Below are 20,104 nucleotides of genomic sequence, written 5' to 3' on the forward strand. Positions count from 1 at the left end.
TTTTTAAAACAAAGAATCTAAATAATTTCCCTTCCTAAATGATGAAGAAAGGTTTTGTTTGCATCACAGACTAGGTTCGGAACTTTCCTTTCTTCTAGGATGATAGAATTTACATTTAGGAGGGAACGCTATAATTATAATAATAATAATAATAATAATAATAATAATAATAATAAACAGATGAGAAAACCAGATACGCCATAAGGTAAATGATGTATCCTAGGTCAGACTCTACCATACCTGGCATTAAACTCAAGACCAGCATATTAATATTTCCTTGATTTAAGAATAAATTATGTAATTAAAAAAAAAAACTCAAATGCTTTGAAATTAATACCTTCCATTCCTCCCTTTCCATCTCACCATGTAGAGTTGAAAAAGTTTCGACTTCATTTAAAACTATGAACAAAGCTTTAAATACAAAATTTCATAGGTGGCCAAATATCTATATACAGTCTTGAGACTGTGTCCAGGGGATCTTATCCCCTCCTCCTTCCTGGGTTACTGACCAGCTCATCAACATTCTTCACATGCCAGAGTTGAGTCCGTGAACGTCCATGAATGTCCATGAATATCCGTGAACGTCAGTAAAATAAAGTGGGTGGAACCAACCTGGGTCTTATTGCAGCTTACACGTGGTCAGGACTTAGAATAAGGAAGAGATTTAAAATCTATGCTTATCTACCTTTTCTATTCATAAACTTTATGAAAAATAGTAACTGGTAGAGAGATTAATTTTAAATATAACGAGACTGAGTTTTGCTAATGACTTCATTTATTACGAAACCAAATTTGGGAAAGAAAAAAATTGGAGAATAGAATAGATTTTAGATCTAATTTTTATGAAAGAAGTAAGATTTAAGACAACAATGATGGGCATGGTATGACAAACTCTTTCAGGTGTCACTGATCACTAAAAGGATTTTCATCGCATAATATCACACTGAGTATTTGCCATTTTGTTGAAACCATAGAACAAAGAAGGAACTTTCAACATGCATTATCCAAGGTTTCAGAGTTTTAGATTCAGAGCTTAAAAGCTATTCTTTGAGCCTTATTGACTTTAATCTTAATTTTTCCATGGTATAAAAGGTAATTCTTAGACCTCTTATATTTGCCCAATCCAGAAAGCTTGAAAATGTGTCCTTTTTTGTATTCAGGTCAGTGGCTCTACTTAATCCTTTTAGCCTCAAGACTTCATGTCATTCTGGTCCTCCTCATTCTTCGGTTTCTTTTTCAAGGTGTTTTGTTTTTGTTTTTGTTTTACTTGTCAGCCTTCTATTAGCAGAAAAACCTATAAAGGAATAGTCCTTTGGTTTTTCTCTAGTATATATCTACATGTGATGGATCACTCAAATACTAGATTTACTATTAGTTCCACTTTCCCCTTCTACTCTCCCTTTCACCATGATCACTCTCTTAATGAGCTCACCCAAACTTTTATGTTTTTAATAACATATTTCTAAGTCTACATTTCTAGTCATAACTACTCAGTCTCAAAAGAACAATATTTATCATTGTCTACAGACTAACTCAACCTAGACATTTTGCTACATCTAAAATTAAATTCATCAGAAAAAGAACATGTCACCTTTTCCCATCCCCATCCCTATCACCGCCAAAAGGACCACTAGATTTCTTATTCCCCTTAGAGTCTGCTCTTTCCTTTACCACCATCAGAGCAAATCACCATTTTCCTATACCACACTGAGCATTTGCCATTTTGTTAAAACCATAGAACAAAGAGGGAATACTTTCAACACTCATGATCCAAAGTTTTCGGGGCTTCAGATGTGGGTCTGATTCAGAGCAATCCCCTGTAAATTCAGGTTCAACAGTGGATTGAAATGAAGCACTCTTAATCATTCTGCAGTTAACAACAGATTTACTTATCCAAAGCATAAAAGAATATTCAATAAGGATATGTTACAATAGTTAGCTTAGTTAGACTTAGTCTCCAGTGGCTTCATATAGAAACCTATGGTAGGGTACCCCCTGGATATCCTCCTAATCTAAAGGCCTGCCAGCTCCTGGTGTGTGGGTGGGTGGGCTTTTTTTGGTCCCTCAGGGGAACTGGAAGTCACATCCAAATGGCCAGAAGCTACAAGGTCAAAGAAAAAGCTATTTGAGCCTTAGTCCCCTGGGGCAGTTATCAAACTTTCACCTTTCAAGGGAAAAAAGTCCCAACCTAGTGGTAGGGGGAGGTAACAGGACATTTGCTCCTACCACATACCTCACATTCTTCCCTAATAGAGACCTGTATTTGCTCCAGAAAATCCTCCCCTCACCTCCCCCCCCTTTTTTTTTTCCTTTTCATATTTCTCTCTTTCCATTAAAATAACAAAAACTTGCTTTATTCCTAAACCTGAGCAATGTTCTTTCCCAGGTTAAAACATTTATTCAGGAAGAAAGAATTGAGTGAGTATATACTATAGGACAGGTACTACACTTAAGCTAATAATGATAATAAGAAAGAGTTGGGAGATAGCTTCCGTACCGTTCAGGAACTTAGAGTATTCTTAGGAAGGCAAAAATTATTTTGACATGAAATAAAAAATTAAAGGACTTTAAAAACTCTTGATAATTTAGCCCCCTCCAATCTTTCTAGTCTTCTTACATCTTAATTTCTAGGTTGGCAGGTAGATTGGCACAGTGGATAAAGCTCCAAGCCTAGAATTAGGAAGACTCAGCTTCCTGAGTTTAAATCTGGCCTCAGATATTTATTAGCTGTATGACCCTGGGCAAGTAACCTAACCCTCCTTTGTAAAATGAGCTGAAGAAGGAAATCTCTGCCAAGAAAACCCCAAATGGGGTCACGAACAGTCACACATGATGGAAAACCAACTGAATACCCTCACTTTCCATACTCTCTGATCCAGCAAAACTGGCCTTCTTACCCTAACTTGCAGCATATTTTGTTTTAACCACTATTCCTCATTCACTTTCTCATATCTACTTCATCATTCCCCAGCCTCCTTCAAGCCTCAGCCAAAATCCCACCTTCTACAAGTAGCTATTGGGATCCCCCCTAATGCCAGTGCCTTCCCTCTTTCCCTTTCATGTTAATGTCTTCCCTGAGAGATTGCTTCCAATTTCTTTTATATACCACTTGTTTGTAAATATTTACACACTCTTCCCGTTCAGATTGTGATATTCTGGAGGGCAGAGACAGGTTTTCTGTTTCTTTGTACTCCCAGTCTACCTGCTAAGTGTACGTAGTAGGCACTCAATAAATACCTATTGACTTGATTTATCATTCATGTAAAAGAGTTTACAATAAAGTGCCATTAAACATAACGGAACATCAATATGTCTGGTTCTAGATAGTAAGTGGTCTCTGACGTAAGAGATGCAGACGAAGAGAACATCGAATGTTGGCTGGAGTGATTGAGTATGGTTCTATGGAGGTAGTTGGAATTTCAGGCAGACAATTTTAATTAAATCATCCACATTTTCTTTTGCATTTTTCTTGCCTGTGCAAATAAATTCCCTTTTGTATGCAGAAGGATCTTATGTGATTACCAGAGAGAAGTTAATTCAGATTATTGATGCTGTATCAGGCTTGCCTCAAAGCCTTCCAGGCTTTTGTCTTCCTTTTTAGTCCCTTTACTATAGAAGCAGTTTCTTTCTTGAAATATTTTCATAGCCTTCAATCTAAACAGACACAAAAAGCAATATCACATGTTTATTTTTAATTTTTTTCAAATTTCCTGTGAGACACATGCCGAGTCTGTCTGTTTGATATCTTTCTCCCCACTTTTTTTGGTTCCAATTCCTTAGGGAAATTAGGAAGCGGATTGGTTCTGATATAATCAGCATATGCCCCCAAAAAGACATTCCTTTTACAAAACATTTTTAAGCATGTTGTCTAATCAGAGAGAAGGTTTTATATGCCATCTAAATTTCATTACCTCAATCATGGGGAAGAAAGTAAAAGCTTGTGTTGAACCAATAGAATCCTATCAGTTTAATTTAAATTTATGACTTGCTTTCATCAGGGAAAAATCAGTAAAACATCCATCTGGACAGATAGTAGATTTATAGGGCTCTTTCACTCTTGCTCCCTCAGTCCTAAAATAGCTAAGCTCTTCAAAAAAGCAGAAGGAATACAACTCACCTTCCCAGACAGGCAAACGCACCAAGTCTCCTGGAGCATTTGGAGCAGGACTCTGTACAAAGTGTCATCACTTCTCTTTTAATCATCTGGCCACCCTTGTTTGGGCAATAAATGTAGCTAAGAGCAGGCATCTAGATTATCACCTCATTAGGTAAAAGAGTGTTATTGCCAAGATCAAAAAAGAAAAAAAAATAGGTACAGGGCCAGGAGGCAGAACTCAGAACCGAGGCAGGACATCAGCCTGGGTGCAGGCCAGATACATCAAAGTGCTTCAGAGACCATGTGGTCAAAGTAGAGCCACAGTTCAGTGAATTATCTGATGGTAAAGTGTAGACAGGTACTATCGGCCAAAGCAAAGTAGTAGTTAAAAACCAGGTCACCTGTCAGGAGAATGGCCCCCAAATTCTCACGGCCCTACCCCATAGAATGTCATGCCTTAATGGCAGAAATAGTTTCAGGAAGTTTTAAACAAGTCAACAGCTTCTGCTGAATCACAAGACATTATTGTGTCATGGATACATTTTTTTTTAAAGTAGGAAGAAAAGAAAACATTAGAACTATAGATAGGAGTTTGAATTTGAACCCTTTTAAGGCTACATAGTTGTATGGCCTTGAGCAAATCACTTAGTTTCTCTGAATCTCAGTTTCTTGTTCTAGTTCAGTAAAATGGAGAGGAGACTGGATGGCAATAATTGTAGTTCACATTGATAGAGTGCTTTAAGGTATACAAAATACCTTCCATAAAACAACCCTGCAAAGAAAATAGTATCTCCATTTATCAGATGAGGAAATTGAGGAATATCTTCCAACCCAATCCTATAAACCTGTATTCATCCCCAAAGCTCACTTAGGAATTAGATGGTCTCTGCTCTAAGACACCACCTAACTTGAGCATGTTGGGGGAAAACGGGAACATTCATTAGCTAGCTGTATTCACCAAGTATCCCCATGCTCCACCTGCGGATTACAGTTATGGATCAAGAAATTATGAAAAGACTCCAAGGTGTGGTGGGGGTCATCAGAATAACTCTAAACCAGGTTGAGGCAGTCTGGTGCGGTATTCAGCATTTAGAAAACATTTCCATGTTTTACATGGAAATACTCTACATGTACATTAAAATTGTCTACTAAATTTAGCTCTGGGGAAAAAAGCACACAAACATGACTGCCACACAAAGTGAAAAGCAAACACTTAGGAATAATAAATAATAATAAATAGCACTTATTTAGTACTTTATGGTTTGCAAAGCACCTTCCATAGATCGTCTCACTTGATCCTCACGATACCCCTGTGTGTTCAATTGTTTTTCAGTCATGTGTAACTCTTCATTGGGATTTTCTTTTTTTTTTCCATTTGAATTAATTTATTTAGTCAATTTAGAACATTATTCCTTGGTTACAATAATCACACTATTTCCCTCCCTCCCCTGCACCCACCCTTCCCCCGCAGCCAACCTACAATTTCATTGGGTATTACTTGTGTCCTAGATCAGAACCTATTTCCATGTTGTTGATCATTGGGATTTTCTTGACAAAGATCCTGGAGTGGTTTGCTAATTTCTTGTCTAGTTCATTTTACAGATGAAGAAACTGGGGCTGAGAGAGATTGTGACTTGCCTAGGGTCACAGAGCTAGGATGTGTCTGAGGCAAGATTTGAACTTGGCTTAACAACAAAGCTCAAATCTTACCTCCCTCTTTCTCTCTCTGTCTCTTTAGTGGTAATACTCTTTTCTTACCCACACTTTAAGGAGTCTTTTTCTGTCCTCAGATGGTGATAGCAGTATTGCTTCTGTTTAAACACGTGGATTATCATGACCTCCAGTGTAGCCAGAAACACATGCTTCCTCCCAGTCTCAACTGTTCACAGGTCCACTGTCTCTCCAGTTGTACTAAGAAGGCAAAATTGATAAGAGATCTAGAGAAGGAGAAAACAAGGAAAAGCACTGGAATCATCATAGCAGGATAAGACCAGAGGAAGAGGAAAGAAAAGGCACCTTTATTAAGGTGATCTTGGGAGGTTCAGGTTCATGCCAGATTCACACAGACTCCCTACTAGGATCAAAACAAATTCCAAAGCCCTTTACAAGATGATGGCAGATTAGCACATGTGTAGGACTGAAAGGGGTTGTTGATGGGGAAAAGGAGAAATAGAAATCCAAATAGGAGGGGACACAGATGTTACAGCTGCTACTTTTGCTTTGTTTCTTTATTGAGAAAAAGTAATCATCTACTAGTTAACCTTATGGTAATGAGCCTCTGAACTTAGTTGGGCTGGATCTCATACAGTAGTAAATACTGTCACTGAAAGCATATTGGAAACCTTGCCCTCTTAATAGGTGAGACCTGCTACAACCTGCAGGCTGCTGGCACAGCCTTCAAGTGCCCAGGATCACTTCCATGCCACAATGAGGCATCAGAGAACATGCCTGATCCCATCTGATTTTGGAAATCAAGCAAGGATGGTTAATACTTGTTCATGGTTTGTTGTTGTTTTTAAACATTCTTTTTTTTTTTTAATTTATTTTTATTCTAAGCTTAAACTCCAAATAAAATGGATTCTTTTACATGCAAAGTAGAATATAAAAAGAAGATTGTACGCAAGACTTGAGGTCTCTTATATACAGGTTGTTTGTCTTTGAAATGTGTAATAAATTCAACCTAGAGCTTTTGGAGATGTCCTGTTTATGTGGGCTTCTTTCTGGCCTCCCTTCTTTTCTCTTCTCTGGATTTTTTTGGGTGAGTAACCCCTGAAAAGAGCCAATTATGGCTCTGATCCCTCTGCTGACTGCACTAAAAACTTTGACCCGCTCTATTTTAGACCTAGGTTGGTTCTTCCTTTCTTAGACCACTTGTCATATTCTAATTCTTGAGGGCTCATCATATTGAAGCCAGACTTAGTGCCAACATCTGATATAATTTAACCTTACCATAAGTCAGAACTCCTGAGCTCTCAAGCAATACATTAGTTACCCAGTAATAGAAATTACAGGCATAAGCATTCAATGCTTGACTTCTCTACATTTTTTAAAAAGATTCCTCAGTGACCTACCTCTCATTCTCTTCTTTTCGATTTTTCCTGTCTTCTACTCCTTGTCCCCCTACCCATCAATGGGGGAAAAAAATTGTTTTTTTAAATAACTCTTGTAACAGATATACAGTGAAGCAAAAAAATTTTTTTTCCACATTAGCTCTGTCTGAAAATGTACATCTTAATTCTGTATCTTGATTCTATCACTTCTCTGTCAGAACATAGGCAGAATGGTTCATTGAGGCTTCAGAAATCACAATTGATCATTGCATTGATAAGAGTTTTCAAGTCCTTTAAAGTTGTTTTTCTGTGTGATGTTTATTGTGCAAACTGTTCTTCAGGTTCTGCTTACTTCACTCTGAGGTAGTTCATATAGTTCTTTCCGGGATTCTCTGAAGCCATTCATTTGTCATGACACCATCATATCCCATTGTATTTGTATCTATATATATGAGAAACTGAGGCCACTAGATGTTGTAGGCTTTTGCTTAGTCAGGTTAAAAGACTTAAATATGATTTTAACATCTTTGAGGATGTGTCATTGAGCAAAACTATGGAACCCTTTTCAGTTTGTGGAACAGCAAATGTAGGCTTAAGATTTGGATACCAAATCTGGCTCATTTTCAACAAAGCTTCCTGTTCCTTTAGATTGTGCTATTATGCATTGGACAAACAGAGGCAAAGTCTTGTCATTTTCCTTCTCTGGATGATGTCTGAGGTATATGATAATGATCCGATAAATTATAGTGAAGGCTAATGGCTAACAATCTATCAACTCTATTATTCTATTAATTATTGCCAGTATGTGCTATGTACATCTAATGCAAATGACTTTATGGGAAAGCATTTAGATATTGGCTCTATAGTCTGTCAGTGCAGTTCTCAGGTCCTTTTAAATGCATTATGGAAAGTACTTTTTGGTAACTAGTAAAAAACAATCATCATAGCATTTTGCTCATGATTTATAGGTCCTAATTATTTTGCCTCTCTTATATGAAATACTTCTAATAAAAAAAAAAGTGAAAGACAGTATTTTTATCCTCACATGCTGAAAGATGATATGATAATAATTTCCCTATGGTTTAGCAAACATTTACAAATTAAGGAAATTAGTATGGCTCATCTAATGTCTTTTGGCCTCAAAAGATTCATTTAATAAAGTAACTTTAGAAAAATTAAATATGTATAAGTCAGGGCACCTTTAGAATCCTTAACATATTACTCTGAATTGTATCATTTATAGCTACATATGTTTTCAGGCTGCAAGTTAGAAAATTATTTGTTCATTTTATTCTAAAAGAAGATGACTATGACTCCAAATATTGCAGGGAATTGTTTCTTTTGTGTCCAAATGAGTTTCAACCTAAACTAACATTTAAATGGGATTCAATCATGAATTGCAAATTGCAGTGGAAATAAACATTGTTTTGTTGATAGTTTAGTCTGAACCCAATTGTCTCTCCCCATAAATACTATGCATACTTGATTAAGTCACTTTTTACTATATTTTTTTCAAAGCATGTTTTTTTTTTGGTTGAATTAATGAATTATTTCTAAAAGATCAACCTTTCTGCCCTTACCTATATTTGATATTTGGCAGTAATAAATGTGCACCCAAGAAAGATTACTTATAAAATGTAGGCTTCCTTAATGCCAATCATTTCCCACCAATGCATATAATTGAACTGAGTTCATTTGGACCTCAAAGGTCATCTAGTTCCACTCTCAAGAATCATGTTTACAGCATCCCTGAGAAGAGATCCAGCTTCTTCTTAAAGCCTCCCGTGACTAGAAACTCACTACTTACTGAAGTAACCCATTCCTTTTTGAATAGGTCTAATAATTAAAGACACTTTTCTTGATAGAATTCAATTCAATACGAATTAATTAAGTACCTACTAAGAGTTAGTCACTGTATTAGGGAGTAGAATCCAATCTGTCATCCATTGGAAATTAATATATTATTTCCCTGATGAGACTGATGATGAGTCAAAATGATGATGACTGCCATGAACTTTTATCCAAGCTCTGTAGAACAAATATAAAGATCTGTGATTTCATTAATGTAGTTACTCCCCTCAACCACTAGATGAGATTATAGTTTTTCAGCATTTCATGAGTTGATGTGACCAAAAAATTTATCACTTGGTGTCCAAATTTCTGCTCTTAGAAACACAGACAAGTACACTGGAATATGTCTATATTTGAAGTTCATTAGCTTGGTGAAATGTGCCAGAGCTTCAAAAACACTGAGTTATCTGCCTGCCCTGATGAGGCAGTAAAATAGGACTTTAGAGGAGGTACTAAATGAAAACACTTCAAAAATTTTAATTCCACTGTCCTATCATTTCTTTGTTTTTTTCTTCTCTAGCTTAATCATTCCCAAACTAATCTTTCTGTGTCATCCTTTCAAATTTACAATCCTGATCATCCTTTCTTTGTCAATGTCAATCCAAAATATGATGCCAAGAACTAGACACAATGCTCCTGATAAGTTCTGAAAAGAGCTGACTACAGCAGGACCTTCCTTTAGATGTGTCAGGATGGACACAGTGAAAAGAAAGCTCTAGCTGTGTGACCCTGGGCAAGTCACTTGTCTTCAGTTGCCTAGCCCTAACTACTCTTCTGCTTTGGAATCAATACTCAGTGTCTATTCAAAGATAAAAGGCAAGAGTTTTTAATATAAATAAATAAGTTAAAGCCAACAGCACTCAGGATGAAGAAGAACCAGTTTCACAATCCCACTTTGGCCATAGGTAGTACTAACAATATGTCTCTGGGCAAATCATTTACTCTAAGATAACGCTTCTTTAAGAAAAATCAACATTAGCAAAGGGATTTTTTTTTCACCAGAAGTTCACTATGCCAGTGAAATCATTGGTCTAGACAAAAAAAAAAAGGTTAAATAAACAATGTTTATTTCCACTGCAATATTACTTCCTACATTATACTACTAACTCATCATTCACCAAAATCCTTGGGGGTTGGGGGGTCAGTGGGGAGATGTGGCGGTGGTTAGCATAAACTGTCTTTTATTCATGTTTTCACCATTCTATTTAAAAAAAATACAATTATAGGTCTTTAATATATTATCCTTGTTAAATTTTATCTTTATAGCTTTAACATACCAATCTATTCATCAGGTGCTTTTCCAGAAACTGCTTTTGTCATCTAGTACTAATCTATCCTTCCTAGTTTCATGTCATCTACAAATTTTATATAATTATATATATGTATAGATATATATGTATAGATATATAAGCCTCTATGTAAGACCATAATGAAAATGTTGCACAGAACCTGAACACACATTTCACAAGAGATCTTCCTCAGGGCTAGCACCTATTGATAAATTACTACTCTCTTGGTCTAGTCAGTCCATCACTGAACCCACATAACTGAATTATTATCCAGTCCTTAGTCTTTCTGTTTTTTCATGAGTATATGATGAGGAATTTTGCATCAGGCATGTGTCATCTAATTCCTGGGCTCAGGTAATCAGCTTGATTCATTTTCTCTTATTCCTTTTATTATTATTCAGATTCCCCCATTCAAGTCCTTTTTCAGAATTCTAGAATTATGATTTAATAATATCAAAAATACTTTTAAAATACATTATAAGTAACATACATAATTCTTACTAAGGGTAAAGGGTCATCTTCATTACATAGAATAAATAGAGCATGTATGAATCAATATAGGAGATGGAAGCCCTAGGGCTAGTCATATCACTAACTCATCTTTTGACCATGGACAAGTCCTTAATTCATCTAAGCCTAGACAGGGTATTCTCTGTCAAATGAGAAGGTTGGACTAGATGTTCTTTAAGGTTCCTTGAGCCTCTAATATCCTGTGATTAGAGAAGCACTAGTTTAGCAGAAAGGGCATTATACCAGGGTTCAAGGAGAATTAGATTGAAATTTCACTTTATATACTTACTAACTTGACAAGCAAATCACTTTCTTCTCTGTGTTTCACTTTGCTGATCTGCAAATTAATGAGGTAGGATTCTATGTCTCTCATCTAAAAATCAATGATTCTGTGATTTTGTGGTATTTTATATATGATTATACTTATAAGTAGACTTAGATTCATTTTCTTTTTTAGTCCAGACCTGTGACTTCATCAGAATAAGGGCTCTGGGTGAGGAATTTCCCCTATCAATTCCATAGGCATCTTCTTTGCAACTTTGTCTCATGGAATTAAAGAGGTTGTAATCCTGTGCCCAGGTTCACACAGCCAGTATAGGTCAGAGGCAAAATTTGAAACCAGCTCTTGCTCTAATCCAGCACTCCATCCATCTTCCCATAGGTCATGCTGTAGTTAGTGTATATGTATGTATGTACTGGTGTATCATGATTCATGTTCTTTCCCTCCCTTTTTTCTTTCCCCCCTTCTAGAGCTAACAAGCAATTCCACTGGGTTTGTATATGTGTATATATACAAGTACATTACTGAAAAAATGGAAAAGTCAAAGATAAAACCAGTTTATCTAACACTGGAGACAGAATGCACAGAAATAAGTTGCTTGTTTAATTACACATATAAAAGAAATTGTGAATATATGGGCTTATATGTGTACCAACCTATACTTAGTTGTTCAGTCATATCTGACTCTTTGAGACCCCATAAGCCATAGCTTCCATGTTTTGGGTTTTTTTTTGGGGGGGGGGGGCAAGGATATTAGACTGGTTTGCCATATCCTTCTCCAGTGGATCCTTTTGTTAGGCAAAAGTTAAGTAACAGTGGCTTGTCTGGGGTCACACAACTAGGAAATGTCCCAAGGCTGGATTTGAAATTGGGTTTTTCAGACTCCAGGCTTAACCACTGAGGTGTGTATATATGCCTATACACATACATTTTATATGTGTTCATAACCATACACATACATTTTAAGTAAATGTGAATTTCATCGTTTGAGAGGCTGAAAATTATTTTTTCATTGCATTGACATATTGCTATAGACTCCTTTATATTAAGAATAAATGAGTGAAGTTCTGAATTAGCTCACACAGTAATAAGTCAAATCGATTTTCTTCCTAATTTAAAAAAATATGCATATATGTTACTTGTCAATGAATCTTAATTGGGAAAAACTGAAAGTGAATCCGGATACCTGGTTTGCAGCTGCTCAGAACTAGTCCTCGAAACCAGTAAAAATTGTTCTCTCTCTAGTTAAATCAACAGGGACTGTGTGTGTTAATGCTGGGGTCTGTGCATGAACAGGATGTCTGTAGTCAAGCATAGTCAAACAGACCATCTAAGCAAACAGAACAGGACTTTTTTAGCCTGACTAATATATAAATGTCTAACAAAGGATCCTTGTGTTTGTAGGCTTCTATTTAATAGTGGAGTTTTTTTTTCCCTCCCCCTAATGTCTATGTTTGCTTCTGTGTATGCAACTCAGTGATTCACTTATCACCACCATAAAGAGATGTATCATTTCAGTACCATTCACAACTGTCTTGCAAACAAATCAAAATGACTTGCTATTCTAGAATATTCTCCCTGCTGTATTTTTAAAGGACAGGATAGTTCATTTAAAACTAACCATTCAGACCATTTTCAATGGGTTTTCCTAGGATAAAAGTCTTTCTTGGATTTTTGGGGGGGTTTTGGCTTCAAAGAATTGACTTATGATATGATTCTATGGAAACTTAAACCAGTATCTTCAATCATTTGTTGTTTTTGTACTATTGGACTGGGGGAAATTAAAAACATAAAATGCACATTTTAGATACTGAAAATATACTTGAGTGCTTCACTACCAAATAAAGAATTTAAGGATTACCTCTGGCACCAAGATAGTCTGCTTTCCTTGGTCAGGGACTTCCATTTACTAAGGAGATTCTTAGTTGGTTATGATCCATATTTTAGAAAAGAGTTTGCAATATTCACTATGTTTCCTCCCCCAAGAGCCAACCTGATTAGACCAAGAGTTGCAAGATGGGAATCAGGTCTATAGAAAAAGCAACTGTAGCTTTGAGGGCCTATTTGCTAGAGCACATGGTATATTGCTACTTTTTCTAATACCAATGCACTGCATCTACCCTCCAAAGGTAGCAATTCATTCAACTGTCAAATTAATTCTTCATTTTGATGTAATCTATTGGGAGCATAAAAGTCAGCTATAATAAAATGAAAGTGTTTTGCAAACAGTTATTGTGGTAGAAACCAAGATTTTAAAGTTAGCAAAGTATTTTAGCCACTAAGAAATCTCACAGCTATAAAGAATAGTTGAAGCTTTAATAGTAGAAAATAAAGTCTCTATTATGTTTCCCTCTTTAGTAACCTGTCTTCAGAGAAGTTAATCTCCCTCAGTATTAGAGAGGGGATTACTACCATTTCCCTCCCCACATGTTTTGTCACTGACTTCTATCAGCTATTTTTTTTTTATATGAAGATGTCTTATCCTAGAGACTAAATTGCACTGTAGATAGATCTTCCAAAAAGGCACCTTTGGTTTTATTGATAACCTTAATAATGAATTTTTAGAAGTGAACCTTTTCTAAAAGTGAAAGCTTACACTAAGCATGGTGGGTGGTTTCTTTATTTTTAAAATTAATGAATTAATTATTTTAGTTACATGCAGAAACAATTTTCAACAGTTGTTTCCTACACTTTAGGATTCAGATTTTCTCTCTCCCTCTCAACCCCCTCCCAGAGGTAGTAAATAGTTTAATATTGGTTATACTAATGCTGTCATGTCACCTATTTCCATATTGCTCATGTTATGCCAAAAGATACATATCACATATACAATAAAAAATTAATTAAGGAAATAAAGTAGAAGATGACATGCTTTGACTTGCAATCAGACTCCAATGGTTCCTTTTTGGCTGTGAACAGTATTTTTCCTTCTTTGTGTGGATATCTTGGCAATGTGCTTTGTTGATAATAGTTTAGTCTTTCATAGATGATTATTGATTAATATTTCTCTTGCTACATACATTGTTCTCCTGGTTCTGCTCACTTCACTTTGCCTCAGTTCATATAAGTCTTTCCAGGATTTTCTGAACTTGTCCTGTTCATCATTTCTTATGGTACAATAATTTTCCATTACGAACATATACCTCAGCTTGTTCAATCATTCCCTAACTGATGGACACCACCTCAGTTTCCAATTCTTTGTAAGGCATTGTTTTAAACATAACTGGTTATTTCTTAGGCTGCTTGCTACTCTGTGAAGTCAGTTCAGGGAATCTAGTCTTCTGAAAACAAAAAGTAAGAATTCAAGTAATTTTAGTAGTTCACCAAAAATATTATACAATAGAAATGCCATTGTAGACCAGTCAATAGTCAGAGGTCAGTATGAAAAATTTTTCTTTTGTAAAGAATCATAGACTCTAAAATGTGGAAAGGACCACAGAAGCCATTTAGTCCAACCTATAGCAGACCCTTTTAAAAGATACCTAATGTGGGCATACATATTTTGCTTAAAGACTTCCAAGTGGAAACACTTTGCCTGCTTTAATAGCTCCAATTGTTAGTAAGTTTTACCTTCCAAGAAACTTAAAGTTGCCTCTATAACTTCTCCACACTGTTCTTTGTCCTGCCTTCTGAGGCCAAAGAGAAGAATTCTAAACTATCTTCTATAGCCCTGTAAATGCTTGAAGAAAATGACTAAATCACTGTCTTCTCAAGACTTTTTCTTTTTTTTCCATTTGAATTAATTTATTTAGTCAATTTAGGACATTATTCCTTGATTACAATAATCACACTACTTCCCTCCCACCCCTCCACCCATCCTTCCCACAGCCAACCCACAATTTCATTGGGTATTACTTGTGTCCTTGATCAGAACCTATTTCCATGTTGTTGTTTACACTAGGATGATCATTTAGAGTCTACATCCCCAACCATATCCCCTCGACCCATGTATTCAAGCAGTTGTTTTTCTTCGGTGTTTCTACTCCCACAGTGTTTCCTCTGAATGTGGATAGTGGTTTTTCTCATAGATTCCTCCAAGTTGTTCAGGATCACTGCATTGCCACTAATGGAGAAGTCCATTACGTTCAACTGTACCACAGTGTATATTAGTCTGTGTACAATGTTCTCCTGATTCTGCTCCTCTCACTCTGCATCACTTCCTGGAGGTCATTCCAGTTCCCATGGAATTCCTCCACTTTATTATTCCTTTAAGCACAATAGTATTCCATCACCAACATATACCACAATTTGTTCAGCCATCTCCCAATTGAAGGGCATCCCCTCATTTTCCAATTTTTTGCCACCACAAAGAGCACAGCTATGAATATTCTTATACATGTCTTTTTCCTTATTATCTCTTTGGGGTACAAACCCAACAGTGCTATGGCTGGATCAAAGGGCAGACAGTCTTTTAGCGCCCTTTGGGCACAGTTCCAAATTACCCTCCAGAATGGATGGATCAATTCACAACTCCACCAGCAGTGAATTAATGTCCCAACTTTGCCACATCCACTCCAGCATTCATTACTTTCCTTTGCTGTCATGTTAGGCAATCTGCTAGGTGTGAGGTGATACCTCAGAGTTGTTTTGATTTGCATTTCTCTGATTTTAAGAGATTTAGAACACTTTTTCATGTGCTTATTAATAATTTTGATTTCTTTAACTGAAAATTGCCTTTTCATGTCCCTTGCCCAATTACAGAATGGCTTGATTTTTTGTACAATTGGTTTAGCTCTTTATAAATTTGAGTAATTAGACCTTTGTCAGAGGTTTTTGTAATGAAGATTGTTTCCCAATTTGTTGCTTCCCTTCTAATTTTGGTTGCATTAGTTTTATTTGTACATAAACTTTTTTAATTTGATGTAATCAAAATTATTGATTTTACATTTTGTGATTTTTTTTTTCTAGTTCTTGCTTGGTTTTAAAGTCTTTCATTTTCCCAAGATCTGACAAGTATACTATTCTGTGTTCACCTAATTTGCTTATAGTTTCCTTCTTTACATTCAAGTCATTCATTCATTCTGAGTTTATCTTGCTGTGGGGTGTGAGGTGTTGATCCAATCCTAATCTCTCCCATACTGTCTTCCAATTTTCCCAACAGTTTTTATCTATTAGTGGATTTTTGTCCCCAAAGCTGTGATCTTTGAGCTTATCATAGACTATCTTGCTGAGGTCACTTACCCCAAGTCTAATCCACTGATCCTCCTTTCTGTTTCTTAGCCAATACCAAATTGTTTTGATGACCACTGCTTTATAGTATAGTTTGAGATCTGGGGTTGCAAGTCCTCTTTCCTTTGCATTTTTTTTTCATGATTTCCCTGGATATCCTTGATCTTTTGTTGTTCCAAATGAACTTTGTTATTTTTTTTCTAATTCAATAAAAAGGTTTTTTGTTAATTCAATGGGTATGGCACTAAATAAGTAAATTAATTTGGGTAGGATTGTCATTTTTATTATGTTAACTCATCCCACCCATGAACAATCAATGTTTTTCCAAATGTTTAGATCTAGTTTTAATTGTGTGGAAAGTATTTTATAGTTGTGTTCATATAGTTTCTGTGTTTGTCTCAGCAAATAGATTCCTAAGTATTTTGTATTGTTTAGGATGATTTTAAATGGAATTTCTCTTTCTAATTCTTGCTGCTGAGATGGGTTGGAGATATATAGAAATGCTGATGACTTATGTGGGTTTATTTTGTATCCTGCAACTTTGCTAAAATTGTTGATTGTTTTGACTAGCTTTTTGGTTGATTCTCTAGAATTCTTTAAGTAAACCATTATATCATCTGCAAAGAGTGATAACTTGGTCTTCTCATTGCCAATTTTAATACCTTAAATTTCTTTTGCTTCTTTAATTGCTACTGCTAGTGTTTCTAGTACAATGTTAAATAATAGAGGTGATAATGGGCATTCTTGTTTCACTCTTGATCTTATTGGGAAGGCTTCTAGTTTATCCCCATTGCAGATGATGTTTGCTGATGGTTTTAGATATATACTGTTTATTAATTTTAGGAAAGGCCCTTCTATTCCCATACTTTCTAGTGTTTTCAATAGGAATTGGTGTTGTATTTTGTCAAAGGCTTTTTCTTTGTCTATTGAGATGTGATTTTTGTCAGTTGCTTATTAATATGGTCAATTATGTGGATGGTTTTCCTAATATTGAACCATCCTTCCATTCCTGGTATGAATCCCACTTGGTCATAGTGAATAACCCTTGTGATCACTTGCTGGAGTCTTTTTGTTAGTATCCTATTTAAGATTTTTGCATCTATATTCATTAGAGAGATTGGTCTATAGTTTTCTTTCTCTGTTTTTGACCTGCCTGGCTTTGGGATCAGTACCATATTTGTGTTGTAAAATGAATTTGGTAGAATTCCTTCTTTGCTTATTCTGTCAAATAGTTTGTATAATATTGGGATTAGTTGTTCTTTGAATGTTTGATAGAATTCATTTGTGAATCCATGTGGACCTGGGAAATTTTTCTTAGGGAGTTCTTTGATGGCTTGTCCAATTTCTTTTTCTGATATGGGGTTGTTTAGGTAATCTATTTCTTCCCCTGTTAGTCTAGGTAATTTATATTTTTGTAAGTATTTGTCCATATCACCTAGATTGCCATATTTGTTGCCATATAATTGGACATAGTAGTTTTTAATGATTGCCTTAATTTCCTCTTCATTAGAGGTGAGATCTCCCTTTTCATCTTGGATACTATCAATTTGATTTTCTTCTTTCCTTTTTTAATTAGACTGATCAGTACTTTGTCTATTTTATTTGTTTTTTCAAAGTACCAGGTTCTAAGTCTTTTTCTTATCTAGTGTCAACATTCTTAGTTCCTTTGACCAATCCTCATGAGATTTGTTATTGAGAAAGTTCACCACCCTGGCATCCCTCTTCTGGAAACCTTATGAATAGATGTCCTTCATGAAGTTTTAGGCCCAACAAATAAATTCGGATATGCTTTGGCCAAGACAAAATATAGAGGAACTATCAAACTCCTTAGTCCTGTATCTCATCTCTCTCTCTTAATGATAACTATGATTGTATTAGCATTTTCTGGCTGCCATATCACACTGTTGACTAACATTGAGTTTTTAATCCACTTAAATTCATAAATATTTTTCAGACAAAATACTTCCAGATTCCCATCTTGTGCTTATGAAATTGATTTTTTGAATCCAAGGTTAAGACTTTACATTTTGTCCATTACATTTTATTCATTTAAACCTAACATTCTGCCATGTCTTTTGGAATTCTGCCTCTGTTATATAATTGCTATAGCCATTCATCATAGCTTTGTGTCATTTTCATATTTGAAAAGTCAGTCATTTATGCCTTTATCTAAATCAACAATAAAAATGTTCAGATCCTTGAAATACTTTATATATTTATCCATTAATAACTATTCTTTAGATCTGACTGTTCAATTCCTAAACATACTTATGTTTTTATTTATCCCACTCCTTATCTTTTCTTCAAGAATTGTGTGAAATATTTTGACAAATGGCTTTCTAAAGGTTATATAAGCTATATTCCAACATTATTCTTACCCACTATTCCAAAAATTTTATCAAAAAAAAAAAAGAAATATGTCAAATCTGGAACAACTTGATATTTTGAAGTCTGAGCTTTTTGTGGTCACTGCTTCCTTTTCTAAATATTCATTATCAATGTCTTTAACAATATATTCTAAAATTTTGCCAAGAATTGAAGCCAAATTCATTGGCCTAATATATATGAGTTTAATTCCTTTTCCTTTTCTTGTAAAAAAAATGAGGCAATTTTTGCCCTTCTTAGGACTCTACCATCTTTCCAAGGTTACTGACAACAATTTAGTTTCATTTAATAGATAAGAATGCTGGCTTAGTAAAAGACCTGGGCTCAAATCCTGTCTCAAGTAATAACTGTCTGTATACCTTATGAAAAAATTATTTAACTTCTCTAAACCTCAGTTTTCTTAACATTAAATGTGTATAATGATGTCTGTAAGATTTTGTCGTCACCAAAAGATATAAACAGCTAGATAGAGGATGTGCTCAGCATTGCTAGACAGAAAAAAAGGTAGGAATGAAAGACTAGTAGGTGAACCAGACTCCTTAGCTTATGTTTTGTTCTGGCTTAAATTCATTTGTATGTTAAATCAGAGAGAATCTTGAGAATTTTGTTCAGTCATTTTTCAGTAATGTCTTATTCCTCATGACTCCTTTTGAAGTTTTCTTGGAAAAATAATGGTTTAGTTTGCCATTTCCTTCTCATTTTACAAGATGAGGAAATTGAGTCAAACAGGATTAAGTGACTTGCCCAGGGTCATATAGCTAGTAAGTGTCTGAATTTGGATTTGTAATCAGGAAGATGAGTCTTCCTGACGCGGGCCCGGTGCTCTATTCACTCAGCCATCTAATATCACATTCAAAATGGAGTATCAATAATTGATCTCACCTAGGCATAAGTGTCTTTCAGCTGGGTACGATGTCAATGATGAAGATTAGTTTGCACTTTTCAGGAGAGATTCTAGCCATTATACGCCTGAGAGCCAAGCTGAGATGGCCAAAGATTGGCTCTAAAAAGATGAGCCCAGAATCTAATAGCATAGAGTGATGCCAAGCAGAGGCTGCCATACCCACCAACAATAAGAGCATGGGGCAAAGTTCAGCTGAGACTGTAGATAAGCAGAGGTCATAAAGCCTTTAGAGCAGCACATCCAGCAGAGATGGGCCACCCAGAGGGAAGCATCACCATGACATCATTAGAATAATCAGTGGTCTAATAACATTAGAAGCAAGAGTTGCCTTTCAACATGTGCTCTGGACATAAATATTTCCTATGTATGAACCCCTCATATGTGATCCCTAAGTATCCTACTGCCCTCCTTAATAGTGTGTGTAGTGTGCTTTAGTTTATGGAAAGAATGTTCTATTTTGACATTTCTTACTATGCAAGTTCATCAAGTGCCCTTACTTTGAACTACTTGTGTACTCTGGCTCATTAAAGAAAAAATAAACACATCTTCTGAGGCTTGTGCATTATGGCC

At 35.6% G+C, this 20,104-nt stretch overlaps 1 protein-coding gene and 1 long non-coding RNA gene across 2 annotated transcripts in view; one reads left to right on the forward strand and one right to left on the reverse strand.

Annotated features, from left to right (window-relative positions):
- Positions 1-20,104, forward strand: part of PACRG (parkin coregulated) — a 632,164-nt gene that overhangs the window by 540,275 nt on the left and 71,785 nt on the right. The window lies entirely within an intron of this gene.
- On the reverse strand, positions 123-19,878 carry LOC103096155 (uncharacterized). Its single transcript, XR_008915879.1, has 3 exons — positions 19,513-19,878; positions 5,855-6,033; positions 123-3,654 (listed from the first exon to the last, which is right to left on the reverse strand). It is a non-coding gene; the product is annotated as an uncharacterized LOC103096155 (long non-coding RNA).

Source organism: Monodelphis domestica, chromosome 2 (genome assembly GCF_027887165.1).
Source record: "Monodelphis domestica isolate mMonDom1 chromosome 2, mMonDom1.pri, whole genome shotgun sequence".
Lineage (NCBI taxonomy): Eukaryota > Metazoa > Chordata > Mammalia > Didelphimorphia > Didelphidae > Monodelphis > Monodelphis domestica.